The sequence below is a fragment of the Hibiscus syriacus genome, unplaced genomic scaffold (assembly GCF_006381635.1).
Source record: "Hibiscus syriacus cultivar Baekdansim isolate YM2019G1 unplaced genomic scaffold, ASM638163v2 tig00009009_pilon, whole genome shotgun sequence".
NCBI classification, from domain to species: domain Eukaryota; kingdom Viridiplantae; phylum Streptophyta; class Magnoliopsida; order Malvales; family Malvaceae; genus Hibiscus; species Hibiscus syriacus.
This window is the reverse complement of record NW_024062181.1, coordinates 1,545,517-1,558,724: the sequence shown is the minus strand read 5'-3', so window position 1 is coordinate 1,558,724 and position 13,208 is coordinate 1,545,517. Positions and strand designations below refer to the sequence as shown.

Genomic DNA, 13,208 nt, shown 5'->3' with positions numbered 1-13,208 from the left:
ATCAGTCCCGATGTTACTCGAACTTGAGTGTGATTGTCGGATGCAGTATGTGTTTAAAGATAATAACGCAAGAGGCAATGTATAAACCGTATGGCTCTGTAGCACAAGCACAATTATGGTTGCTATATGTTGTTCTGAAATCCACTTTAGAAAATAACAACTGTGTGATATCTAATCACATCGCTATTCTGTTTGACACTAATCAATTACTAGCAATCATCTTAACGCAAATCCCCCATTCATTGCGTTGCGTCCTCTTTTATTTCTATTCTGTTTTCCTTTAGCAATACTTGTAGAATTACAAGGTGACCTGGTGAATTACGTTTGACTAATTTCTTAAACATGTCATGTCCATGTTTGTTAGATTGATTGTGTGTGCCGAGGAAGTTTTTACATACTTTTTGTTTTTTGCAGAGACAACACTGGCTTTGCTTCGCCATCCTGATTATTGCATCTCGGGTTATTCATCTGTAAGTTAGCCTTTACGAAATGTTCTGTTTGTCTTGCTCACTAAATGAATTATACAGCTCGTGGCTATGCTTCCTCTGACATTGAGTTATGGAGAAATTATCAGACAGTCGCATGCTTCATGGCATATCTTAAGGTTTTTTGTGCATGCATATAATGCTGTAAAAAAATAATTTGCAGTTGCAGTGCCACACAATCTGAAATTTATGTTAGTTGGTAGGTCATTGGTAGAAACACTTCAGAACCTACTCTGCTTTGGCTGGTGTGTTTGTGTGATTGTTTGCTTTATGAACCAATGTTACTTGGTCCATATCTGAATGTGGGATACGGATATGTCTCGTCTCGTGCATAGGTATGTTCACTTTTTCTTCTATGTTTTCCTATGTAAGGTCCTTGGAAAGTCATATCCCCCTACCCATGTCCAAAAATGTGTCGAACAGAGTGTTTCAGGAAACACACAGTGTCAAAGAACATAGTTAGGAACTCTTATCATGAGTGGAAGTATTCTGTTAAAGGATTTCCTTAACAATACGATTTTAGTGTCCATGGATCTTGATTGTTGACATTCAGTACTCTTTTCGGATTTATAAAAATGGTACATATCCAGGACTCTCATTCTTTGCATCCTTTCACTGAGCATATCACTTGAGGGATCCCTTTACTATAATGAAATCAAACAAATCGTGCAATTTGTCATATATAAGTTTACTAAGTCGGGAAATTGTATTAACAATTTGGGATAATTATATGATGGTATATTCTACAGGTGGATGTGAAACGGAGCATAGACGATGGGGAGAAACGCTTCAATCAACTCTAGATCGAAGAACGTGGTAAATTTGACGAGGAGACACTGGTGAATGTGAGCAATATTAGAAGGCACAGTACAGCATATCAGAACGCTAGTGGATTCAACAATGAGTACATAGTGGTAAGACCTCGTTCCTTGTCATAAATCTGCCATAGATTTATCGAAAGAAAGAGCTTCGGATTTTAAGTTTTGGATGGAATGGTAACCTTAATTTGATTCGCATCCAATTTCTACAATTTCAGATAACAATTTCGGTAGCTGCTGAAGGAGTGCATAAATTGCCCCTCATCAAGGGAAGTGGTGACTTGAATGTAGCCTTGCAAAAGCTTGCCTCCATCCCGACAAGCAAACTACTGGTAAGAATCGGCTTATCCCTCGATTGTTATTTGTCGATATTGTTCATATGCTTAGCTCCACCTGAATTTGTGACCTTAAGTTCAGTTTGAGCTCAATCGAGTTATACTCTTAGAACAAGCTTTTTTGAGATAAAAGCTGAGCTGCATGAGATCATTCAATTAGGCTCAATTAAAGATAAGTTTGAATTTCATGCTCGAGTCACTCGAGTAAAAAAGTTCCATTAGGCTCACGAGCTACTCAAGTCGAGCAATAATATATTTGAATTCATCTTTATTTGATAGCTCGTGCTCAATTCGACAATAACGGAGCTGAACATAAGCTTCTTACGAGTTGAACTCGAGTAACTGACTAGCACGAATATCTCGTTTACGATCTTACATATTTTCGATATGTCTCCGATTGTAATGCAAACAGTTGAGGTCTTATGGACGCCCCATAATGAAAATGACACATTATCAGAGAGGGAATTACTTGAAGACTACCCTCTTTTGAGGCCTTTATAAATTTCCTTTTTATAACTATGTATAGGTTATTAATTGGTGTATTGTCAATGAGTTCATGGTTATTTTGGAAAGGGCTAAGGTCATAGAGCATAAATGTCTAAGGTTGCGTCCCATTAAACGTCTATGCACGTATATTAGGCGTTTTTATTTTTTAAAAAAACCCCTCAATAATTAATTAAATAGAAAAGCAATCCCAAAATAGCATTAATTAGAAAAATGATCCCAAACTGCCCACGTAAAAGTACCTCGCATCCTACAAAATACATTTTAAAGATCTCATGTTTTTCAAAACGCAAGATTCATCAACTTTTTAGATAACTTCATTTAATTTATAGATAAAGGCACTATAAATACATGAAACTCGTGCTTTGTAAAAGGTGAGGTCTTAATTTTTTTTACGAAACACGAGATTTGAGGATTATTTTTCTAAAAAAACTATTGGAGTTATTTTTCAAACAATATTGTTTGGGGTTAATTTTTCAAATAATTAATTATTGGGGATTTTTAAAATAATAATGCCCATACATTATATATAAAATGTGAGGTCTTAATCGTTTTTTACGAAATGCAAGATTTGTGGTTTATTTTTCATGTAATTGAATTTATTAGATAATTTTTGTGGTTAAGAAGAGTGTTGTTCTCCCTAAATGTTTTAAATTTAAACAATTGTGTTTGTAGGGATAATTACATTTTTAATAACCGAAAAAGATTATAAACAAATATTATTTTCTAATCACTTAAACTACTTCGATTTTTTTCACATAATTATCGAATATATAAATATTTTAAATAAATAAATAAATAAAAATAGAAAGAAGAATGATGTGTACACATCATGAAAAAGGCTGCCAAATGGCAAAGGCCATCTGACCATTAAAGTGAAGAACAGAATGATAATTTGAATTTTCCTTATGCCATGTCAAAGGCCATGTTGAAATTGAATTACGTTGGTCGATTATTTTATTTAATTATATTATATATTAATCTTGAGATGAATTTATTATTATTTTATTTAAACTTTAAATTTCGTCCGTTGTAATTAGAATGCCACAATTTCTTAAAACATTTTGAACTTTGAGATTAACTATTTTAATAATGTTATTTAAAAATCGTGTTTAACCTATTTAGGTTAGAATATAATGCATTTTTTTAATTAATAACTGATATTCGATCTATTAATCGACTAATCCAAATCGGGTACTGCAGAGGCGAGGGCGACCTTCCCAACTCAGTTTGCTCCATTCGCAAACGTCAGGATTTGAACCATTGACCTTAGTTAAGGGATCTAGTGCCTCATCTCACTAAGGATCTGATTGTTGGTAGAATATAATGCATTTTAATTTAATATAATAATGAAAATAGATGGGTGGCTCTCATTATGATTATAAATGTAACTTGATAAATAAGAACTAGACAAGACAACCTTATGCCTCAAGTTTTTATAAGTATCAAATCCTTGTCAATTTTATGTTGAAATTTTGTTCGGAGATAACTTAATTCGTGCAATTGTATTATTGATTATCGATTCATATAGTAAAATGAGATATCATGTTTTTTTTAAATATCGAATGTTTAAATTTTGATATTACGAACAAAAAAAATTAGGTTAAAAAAAGTGTACTTATAATAAATCTTTATATGATTCAATCTAAATCAATCGATTAATACATCAAATACTCGTAATCAATTCTTTAACCCTCAAGACAACATAAAACAACCTTAGCCCTTAAGTTTTATAAGTACCCAGATCCTTTGGTACTATGATGAATTATTATTACAACAATCAAAGTGATCAAAGTTTTATGTATCCTTGTTGATTTTAATAATGAAAATTACTGTTGGGATTAACTTTAATTATTTATTATTAACTATGTTTTAGTCCGATGTTTGCGGCTAAATATGTCGGTCCAATTATGAACATGGCAAATGTGATAATAATATTAAAGAAAAATAAATAAAAAAGCATGTTAATGATATGAATATTTGGTTGGAGTTTGTCATGGAATCCCATGCTTGATGGAATTATTGCATGTATGGTTAATCAAGTGACGGGTTCGAGACCATGAATATAAAATTCAATACAATTTCAAATAATATGTTTTCATTTTATTAATACTTAATGTAAAGATAAGTATAAATTATATTTTTGAGTTAATTTTTAATGTTCAAAGAATTCTTCATTAAAAATGGGTATTTAATGTTTTTCCCGTTACACTTTTAGGTGCCTGACATTTTATCCGTTATATTTTTAGATGACTACGCAGTAACGACCGTTGAAAAAACTGTTAAGTGACACGTGTCATGTTTATATTTTTTGCATCAAGCCTTCTATTATAAAAAACATTGTTTTAACATATTAGTCTTAATGTCGGTCATCGATCACCTCTATTTATTAATTTTCTTTTTATTTTTGAGTTATTTGTATTATATATCCCTACATTATGATCTTCATTTTGAATTGAACCCTAAATTTTTAAACATTTAATTTCATGCTCAAACTATGTTTTCATTTTAAATTATCCCCAAACTTTTGAATATATCAAGTTCATCCCCAAATTGTAACCCTCATTGTACATTAATCCCCAAACTTTTAAATGTTCTAATTTCAACTTTGAAGTTCTGAATGATTTGGGGAGATATTATTGGAATGTTCAAAAGTTTGGGGACTAATTTAGAACAAGGGTCTTAGTTTGAGGATGAATTTGGAATGTTCAATAGTTTAGGGACCAATTTAGAATGTGAGTTATAATTTGGGATCTAATTAAAATGTTAAAAAAATTAGGGACCAAATTAGAATAATAGTAATAGTTTAGGGATATATATTGCAATTAACTATATTTTCTTATATCACATTTTTGATTTTTTTTTAATTTTCAATAACCGTGCATTTAAGACACGCCTTCCTTTGTCTGTATTATACATTGTCTTTTATCTTTTGACATATGTTTAGTCTTTTTTATTACTTTAGGGTCATACTTTTCGTTTAATTTTCTCATGATTGAATTTCACGACGCATCAACCGGTTAAGATAACACTTATTTGTTATGTCGTTGATCTTCCTTGCTTTAGACACTTAAATTTGATTTGCATACACAATTTACGTTCGAATATAGTTTTCTCACTACACTTGACTCTAATTTATGATTGTAGATGGCGTTTCAATAGCTTGATCTAATGTTATGGTTCATTTCCTGTTTCAGATCTGTTTGTAACTATTGTTTTTTAAAAGAATTAGATGAGTTATCAACATTATCCTTGAAATCATCATCGTTAATTAATTAGTTTATTATATTAATTGTTATATATACTGTCATAACTATATGTTTAATTTACATTTGTGATAATAAATTGTTATTATAATTTTAGATATTTTCAATTTCTTATTAAATTATCTATTTTTATTTACATAAAAATAATTTAAAATTTGATATATTATCATTTTAAAAAAAATTGAGTTAAATATTTTTTAAATTTATAAAATAAATGTGAACAAAAAGAAAATCGGACCTAACTCGATCCGGTTGATTCAACCCGACGGTTTGTATCGCACTCAAACTAACCAATGGACAGCCTTTTTCGTTCATATATATATATATATATATATATATATATATATATATATACACTTTCCTTTTCAATTTGATATTTACCATAATCATCAATAAAATATCTTTTAGTAATAAATAAATTAACAATTATGAGAAAAAGGAAAGAAAATGAAAAATGATTGAGTATACCAATAATAACCCCACCGACATAATTAAAAAAAATAGCATATATCACTCAAGTTGCATTTTTAAAATTTAATAAATTAATATAACATCTCTCAAAAAATAAATTAACAATCCTATTATTTTTTTAGTGGAAATAATAATGATAAATTAATAATTATATTATTTTTTAGTACTGAAATTAGGCGATTTTCCTGATATATCACCAGTGAACAGTATATTTCTCGATCTAACACCCTTAGCAGTAAAGCGCGCCCCATGCACCGCGCTATACAGTGATCTGGCATACACGTGGGTATAGCGCGGCCCTTGTAGCGCGCTATACCTGGATATCTGACACGTGGGGTATAGCGTGGTGCAGGAGGCGCGCTATACCCCTAATTACCCCGCCTCACGTCCCCATCCTCCCTATAAATACCCCCATCCTCAATCACTTTTTTCCCATCAAATTCTCTCAAATTCTCTAAATTTCTCTTAAATACTATCTTTTGAAGGTATATTTTATAATATTTTTACTATTATATTTTTACTTTATTTAATATTTTACTAATATAATTCTTTTGCAGATATATGATGGAAGACAATCTACTTCGCTCGGATTGAAATCATATATCTCTACACTTTACTGATACGGTAACATTTTAATGTTTTAATTTAATTTAAATTATTAGTAATATTTAGTTATTTATTTAATGCATGATTATTAGATTAAGAATTAAATATCTTGATACTTTACTGATACAGTAACATTTTAACGTTTTAATTTAATTTAAATTATTAGTAATAATTAGTTGATTCATTTAATGCATGATTATTATATTAAGAATTAATTTTTGTAATTATTTATTTTTAGGAGAAGGACCGTGTGTTAGATCCTTTTATTAGGAATCTTAAGTTAGTGATACCCAGCCGTGTCTTGCCGTATTTAGTAGAGGTTGGATTCGATTACATAGGTAGATATCAGGGTCACTGTAAGATAAAGCCAGACCTGATTTCTGCCTTAGTAGAGCGATGGAGGTCGGAGACCCACACATTCCATCTTCCGTGCGGAGAGTGCACGATCACGCTTGATGATGTTTATATGCACCTGGGGCTTCCGGTGGATGGAAATGTGATATCGGGGATAGCTTCTGGTTCTTGGATTACTTTGTGTCAGGATAGTCTAGGACGTGTCCCAGAAAATTTTATCGAAGGTAGGATACCGTTAAATTGGTTAGATGCCAATTTTTGGGAGTTGAGCGCAGACGCCTCTGAGGATGAGGTTAAGATGTATGCACGGGCATGCATACTGCAGCTGATAGGAGGGTTGCTGATGCCGGACAAATCGCGCAACCTAGTTCACTGCATGTGGTTGCGATATCTTAGCGACTTTCCTCTCATCGGATCATTCAGTTAGGGCTCGACAGTTTTGGCTTTCCTGTACTGGGAAATGTGTGGAGCCACTGACTACAGGCGTAATGCTATCGGTAGATGTCTCCTGCTACTGCAGTCTTGGGCATGGTATCGATTGCCCTTTTTGTGTCTCGTTGTGAAGAACCCATTCATATTTCCACTACTTCTGAGGTAATTATAAAATTGATTTTGTATATTAATAATTTTATACAGCGTATAACAAATTTTTGTCATTGAATAGGTGGTCTACTGATAGGAAAAATCATCAGGAGCTACCTGATGATTTAGAAAAGATTAGGGTGCTAATCGATCAGAAGGCTGACACACAGGTATGAATTTTAATGTTTAAAAATCGATTTTAGATTATAGTTATATAATTAGATTATTATTTTGATAAAAATTATATATTATTTGTTTTAGTTTGAATGGGTGCCATATTCTACTGATGATGTGAGGGCGGTGATCCCACCTGAGTTGAAGGGTCCATTAGATGTTTGGATGGCGATGGTCCCTCTGATCTGTTATGCGACCGTCGAGTGGCACTCCACTGATCGCGTGCTCCGGCAGTTTGGTTGTTTTCAACCAATTCCGGAAGCACCTCGCAATATGGACAAGTTGCATAGCTTAGATAGACGTGGCAAGACAGATACAGATTGGCTGGTGAGGCATCATGGGTGGGTCATGTTGTGGGAGGATCGACATCGGCGCCTTCCACGTAGAGAGCCCATTTTTACTGACTTCTTGATGTATGCTGAGGATTATTATGAGTGGTTCAACAGTAACGGGAAACCGTTTCTACTTCTCGAGGATGCACGAGGGCAGACATTTCCACGACGTCGACAGAGACGTTCACCGACACAGCACCATTGTCCCCCGACTCGTGGACGGAGAGCAGGTGCTTCCGGTTCATCTTCAGCTGAACAAGCAGGACCTTCCCAGCAGCTACCACAGCCATATATGATATTGCAGCCATATATGATGCCGTCATCGCCTTTCCATTACCAGATGCCGCCGCCGCTGCCTTCACCTAGTTTTATGACCCCGCCACCGTCACAGATGACCCCTCCTGGAGGCTATTATGGGTCTATGTTTGCAGATCCGACATGAGGTTCATATGCTGGATATTTGGCGGGTTCAGTCTCATCACCCATGGCCGCAGCACAGACACCGCCTCCTGTATAGTTTTCACACTCAGCGATGTCTGGGTTTTATGAGTTTTCCCAGTTTTCGCAGGCCGGTGGGATAGTCAGTCATACACCTTCAAGGTCCTTATTCTACGGAGGTGCTTCATCGTCATCAGCTCCTCTTCAACCTAATGTACCTGCGCAAGACGACGACGACGACGATGACGATGGTGATGACAGCGAGGAGTCAGAACCAGTGATACGAAGAAATCATCCTCGAGACCGACAGCCACCGCCCTGCGGAACACATTATTGTCGCATGCATCGATAGATTTTGTGTTTTTTTATTATATTTGTATTTACTTTATTTTGTTAAATTGTAATTTTTTTTTATTATTTCTCATTTAATACTTACTTTATTTTGTTAAATTTGTTGGACTTTTTAATGTATTTCAGTTCGTTTTGTTTATTACCATTTAATATCAGTTATTGTAATTTGGTTATCATTTACCATTTAATACTTATTGTTATTAGTTTGTTAAAATTTAATTATTGTGTTTGTTTTTTTAATCTTCATCGGTGATTATCAAATGACATTAACTTAAAGTAAATGCAAATTAAAGTACAAGAATCATTATTTGATAATAAAATACATCATTTCCTCATCAATTGTTACTTGATGACAACATAAATGGACATGTTTTTATAGTGTGTCATGGGTTTCTACAATGCCCACATCTTCTTTCTTGTCTAAATCTTTCTCTAATATCCATATCGCAATGAATTCGATTAGAATTTGGACGACCACGCTCCCTCAATAAACTCGGATTTGGTACAATCGGAAGCCAATCTTGAACCTCATCAGGGTCTTTGTCATTACCTATGGGGGGAAACTCAAATTCGTATACCTTAAAAACTTCAGATAGTAGGTATACTGGATCCACAAAATGGTTATAGTCTTGACGTGTATGCGAGCAAGCTGCTATCACATGAGAGCATGGATACTTCAGAGCTTGAAAAAACCCGCAGTCGCACGTTCTGTCCCTTAGATTTACTCTTAACGACACAGCTTCAATCCCTTGAAGAGGTCACAGCAACTCTAACATTTCATGCCTTATAGAGAAGCTTATTACAGACATTCCATTTGATGCAGCAATTTTTTTCTGTAGATCTGCAACTAATCTAGGGTGATAGACATGACCGCCTTGCATTCAGGTTTGAGCTTATCCCCCGAGCTTCACAAAAAGCGCCTCCAAACGAAAATATGAAGTCTTTACCAAAGACGCTACTGGTAAGTGACGTGCACCCTTTAAGGTTGAATTGATTACCTCTGCCAAGTTGGTCGTCATGTGTCCATATCAATATCCACCATCATATGCGTTCGTCCACATTTCTTTATCGATGAGGCTGATGTAATCATATCCTTCCTCGTTCTTCGCCCGCAACTCTTGAAACATTGATTCAAACGTTCGAGGAAGTAGTTCGTAACCTGATAAAAAAATGTATAACTTACTAACTTGCTGTCTTTGCAAAATTAAAACGATCGAAAGAAAATAAACTTGCTAAGTTTCACTTACCCATGCGCACAATTAATTGACGCTCATTATTCTTCTTGTACCTTCCATGGTAGTTCGCGGCAATGTGTCGAAGACAATACCTATGTTGGACAAAGGGTGATTGCCACATTGGACCCAAAGACTCTATTGCTTCTTTGATCCCAGCTCCGCGATCTGAAATGACACATATGTTTTCCCTCGTGATAACATGTGCCCGTAAATTTCGGAGGAAAAAAGCCCAAGAAGCGGTATATTCTCATTCGACAAGAGCAAAAGCAACTGAAAGAATATTGCAATTGCCATCTTGGACAATTGCCAATAATAAAACTTGCTTGTATTTTCCATACAAGAAAGTCCCGTCGATCTGGACCACATGCTTGCAGTATTTGACAGCATTAACGCACTGTGGGTAACTCCAAAAAAACCGGTAGAATTGACATCGATCGCGAAGAACTCGATCATTATGGTATGCATAGGAGGTTTCGAAGTCCACAATTGTCCCAGGATTCAACGTCCGCACCAGCCTAAACCAACCTAGAAGTTCGTTGTAAGATGTATCCCATTCGCCATGAAGTTTGACAATGGCATTTTGTTTTGCCAACCAAGCTTTTTTATAGGAGACAATGTACCCATACTGCGATTGTATAGCTGAAATCATCACTGCAACAGCTATATGAGAGCTTACTTTAACCATGGGCATGATGGCTTGACATATCACTTCAGAGTCTAAGTTAGGATGATCTTGGTTGACCCCTCCAGCACAACATGTGTGAGGACCGTTGTATACTGTTAGTTCCCATATATTGTTTTTCCTCTTCCTCTTTGATACGCGAACCATCCAATTGCATCCGTTTTCACGCTGGACACAATAACATACATATTTTTCGGTTGTGGAGTGGTCTACTCTGGACTGAACATAATTACGGATATTGTAATTTTTTATAGCCATCATCGCTTCTTCTTTGCTTGAAAACTCCATGCCTAAAGATAACTCACCATTATTTATTGATGAGTAATACCCATAGTCACCTAGATGAGACATATCCGTAAATTCTGGCCCGTACATTGCACCATAATCAGCTTCATACATGTGTGCAGAAGGGTCAGTTTGTGCCACATTTCTTGGAACTTCATCATCATCGGAGTTGAATTGCGGTGATTCTGGGTGAATGAATAGTCCAGTCTCAGCACCATCCACACCAGGCTCACGAAGCGGTTCTTATGGTGGAGATGATGATTCCTCCATGCTCTCCACATTTAGGTCGTAGAACCTACTACTTGCACGCCTTCCCCTTGAAATGGAAGGCATATCGACATTGAGATCGAAAAAGCTCACAGTCGAATGCCTCCCCCTAGAGCTTGAAGCCATCGCGTCAAATGGAAACTGCACAGATGGTTGCGTCGATGGCATCTCCATATTAAGGTCAAAGGGATTTGTAGATGAATGCCTTCCCCTTGAACTGGATGCGATGTTGTCATACGGATTGTTCGTCGACCTACCTCGGTACATATCGTAAAAAGTTGCGGATGAATATCTCCCCATTATGGCATTAAAATCAATACACATTACTATCGTTGGGCTGTCAACTTGATCAACTTGTTCAGTCAGCCCATAGTGGGAGCTTAATGATTGACCCCGAACAGCACGCACTTGAACAAAATGTGCATACATCTCAATAGCGGAGTCTGAATAATTACTTTGAGCTTCAACCATCATTTCAACATCATCATTGTTTGAAAGTTCGAACGCTGTATAAGTTAATGGCAACAATGATGTTGGAAATCTATATTGCAACGATGACACTCTTCTACTACTTCCAACATAAATCTTCCTCGAAATCTTCGTTATCAGCTCCTCAAGAGTTATGTTTCTCTTGAATGATATTTTAACACGCTCATTTGATACGAAAACAACGCCGGTTTCATATTCTCGAATTTCACCATCATAATAAACAATAGCTGAAAGTCGCGCCATTATTTGAGTTTAAAAGTGCGGCACTATTATATCTGTAAAAAATAAATTAAACAAACCTGATTTAATAAATTATGTATGAACGAACAAATAACACAATAAATTTTTTACACATCAACGTAAATAAATTAAATAATATAATTTAATATTATTACCTGCACCGCAAAACTATTTCGACGTATGCTCCCGCTTTCCAATTTTACAAACACAAAAATTAATTGAAAATAATTAGTATAATGTTTTTTTCAAATAATCATAATAAACAATAAATATAATAAAAAAATATAACAAAATTACCTTATAACGAAAAATCGCACGAACTTCTAAATAAAATATGAGAAGATTGTCAGAATTATTGACTCGTTGACGGAATTGTTGTATTAATTTATAAGTTGAGAGGATAGATTTGAGAAACTTAACCGGTGGAGAATAGTATTTATAGCGAGGAAAGTTATACAAAACGCGGTACCTGCCCCGCGCTATATAAAATTATGTCAGGAGTAAAGGTATGTCGTGGTACCTGCCCCACGCTATACCCCTACGTGGCGTATATCGCATTACAGGGGCCGCGCTATACCAACGTGTATGCCAGATAACCGTATAGCGCGGTGCAGGGGGCGCACTATACCCCACGTGGCACCAAATCATCATATAGCACGGTGCAGGGGGCGCGCTTTACTACTAAGGGTGTTAGATCGGGAAATATGATCTAACCGGTGTTAGATCGAGAAATATACTATTCACCGGTGATATATCGGGAAAATCACCCCGAAATTAATAAAACTATTAAGTTAATTCTTAAATAAAATTTGGGTTTTTTCTTAATATTTTATCCTGACACGTCATTAAGATATATACAAATTTAAATTCAGATATTTATGATAAGAAAAAAATTTAATTTTATCACATATTTTTAAATTATAATTTTTATTTTAAATTAGTTTTTAAATATTTTAACATTTGAATTTTATCCGTACAATATAACTTTTTTTTTATTTATTATTTTTTTGAAAGAAATCATTAATTTTATTCAAAATAAGAAATATTTTGAATTACAACAAAGATTTACAATCGTAATCGTAAATTAAACACATAATCAGTACAATTTCCTATTATTGAAACAAAACTAATAATTTAATATCACATAAGGATCATACAAAGAAAGATTAAAATCTAACCAAGGAAACTCGAACAAAGATAGATACAAACATATCTGATCAATTGGAAAATGAACCACAAAAGGAGATCAAGCTACTGAAAGACTATCGACAAACCGTAAATCATACTTGAGCGA

General features: G+C 34.6%; 1 long non-coding RNA gene across 1 annotated transcript; it reads left to right on the top strand.

Moving 5' to 3' along the window:
- Positions 1-302: 302 nt before the first annotated feature.
- LOC120202957 lies at positions 303-1,652 on the top strand. The gene is made up of 3 exons (XR_005523772.1): positions 303-470; positions 1,235-1,399; positions 1,522-1,652. It is a non-coding gene; the product is annotated as an uncharacterized LOC120202957 (long non-coding RNA).
- The last annotated feature ends 11,556 nt before the right edge of the window (positions 1,653-13,208 follow it).